We start from the raw sequence: 1,737 nt of genomic DNA on the forward strand, positions 1-1,737 counted from the left end.
CGCCTCGGGACGCGAAAGCACCCCTTCGGCTCGCCCCACCGGCAGGACGTCCCACGATACATGCCAGTTAAACACCGACGGGCGGTGAACCAACAGCGTGGGACACAAATCCAACTACGAGCTTTTTAACCGCAACAACTTTAATATACGCTATTGGAGCTGGAATTACCGCGGCTGCTGGCACCAGACTTGCCCTCCAATAGATACTCGTTAAAGGATTTAAAGTGTACTCATTCCGATTACGGGGCCTCGGATGAGTCCCGTATCGTTATTTTTCGTCACTACCTCCCCGTGCCGGGAGTGGGTAATTTGCGCGCCTGCTGCCTTCCTTGGATGTGGTAGCCGTTTCTCAGGCTCCCTCTCCGGAATCGAACCCTGATTCCCCGTTACCCGTTACAACCATGGTAGGCGCAGAACCTACCATCGACAGTTGATAAGGCAGACATTTGAAAGATGCGTCGCCGGTACGAGGACCGTGCGATCAGCCCAAAGTTATTCAGAGTCACCAAGGCAAACGGACCAGACAAGCCAATCCGATTGGTTTTGATCTAATAAAAGCGTCCCTTCCATCTCTGGTCGGGACTCTGTTTGCATGTATTAGCTCTAGAATTACCACAGTTATCCAAGTAACGTGGGTACGATCTAAGGAACCATAACTGATTTAATGAGCCATTCGCGGTTTCACCTTAATGCGGCTTGTACTGAGACATGCATGGCTTAATCTTTGAGACAAGCATATGACTACTGGCAGGATCAACCAGGGAGCTGCGTCAACTAGAGCTGAGCAGCCGGCCGCCCGGGAGTGTGTCCCGGGGGCCCGCGCGAACACGCAAGCGTCCGCTCAATTATTCTGCAAACAGGAGGAGGCCGAGCTCCCCTGCACGATACACCTCGAAACCCTCTCAGGTCCCGGCGGCGCGCAGCGCCGTCCTAGGTACTTGGTCGGTTTCGAGAGAGGCGCAATCACCCGGAGTTAGGCGAGTAGACGGTTTTAGTGCAAACACCCTTGCTCCCAACTGAGCTTGCCGCTGCCGACAGAGGCCCGGGAGCGTGCTGTCGTGGCATTGCCGGCGGGAGACAACACGCGCCACCTATGGTGACCGGCAGCTCCAACGCCAGCGCCACACAAGGGCAAAGCCCCACTTGGGTGCAGAAGCGAACTCTCCCAGCACAGCGCACGCGCCAACACGTCCGCACAACTGCGATACAAACCACCTGCGAGAACCGCTGGGGCGACCGAGCAGCAGACGGCGTCGCGGCGCCGAGTGCCAGGCGGCGGCGCATCCTCAACGCACACAGTCCTCAATCAGACCAGCACACTGCAGATGTCCACCGCGCTTCGCACCAGGCTCGGCTGAACCAACTTTGGCCGCCAGGCGCCGCGTGCAGGGTGCGCCGCAGCGTAGCTGCGCCGCCTGCCGGGCCCGTCTGCTGGCGCTCCTGCCACTCGGCGCCCCCCACCAGCCGGCTGTTGCGCGTGCGCCCACGCAGCGCGCGGCCAACACGCCGGGCGGCCCCCCTTCACCGGCCGGGAACAGTCCCACCAAGCCACCGCCGCGTATCGCTTCATACCCACATGGGCCTAGTCACGTGTGTGGATGTGGCGGGTACCGCTGAAACAACCGGTTAATAGCTGTACCGATCGTCGCCATTACAGATTCACCTCCAGCGTGAACAACCGCTCAACAACGGATTTCCAGTTCATTTGCGTATCTTGGGCAGTAAACGTAGATGTCC

General features: G+C 58.9%; 1 non-coding gene across 1 annotated transcript in view; it reads right to left on the reverse strand.

Moving 5' to 3' along the window:
• LOC126324778 (small subunit ribosomal RNA) overlaps positions 1-764 on the reverse strand; it is a 1,893-nt gene extending 1,129 nt beyond the window's left edge. The window contains exon 1 of the ribosomal RNA XR_007559913.1: positions 1-764. This exon is cut by the window's left edge and continues 1,129 nt beyond it. This is a non-coding gene — a ribosomal RNA (small subunit ribosomal RNA).
• Between the last annotated feature and the right edge of the window lie 973 nt (positions 765-1,737).

The sequence above is a fragment of the Schistocerca gregaria genome, unplaced genomic scaffold (assembly GCF_023897955.1).
Source record: "Schistocerca gregaria isolate iqSchGreg1 unplaced genomic scaffold, iqSchGreg1.2 ptg000905l, whole genome shotgun sequence".
In the NCBI taxonomy this organism is placed as follows: domain Eukaryota; kingdom Metazoa; phylum Arthropoda; class Insecta; order Orthoptera; family Acrididae; genus Schistocerca; species Schistocerca gregaria.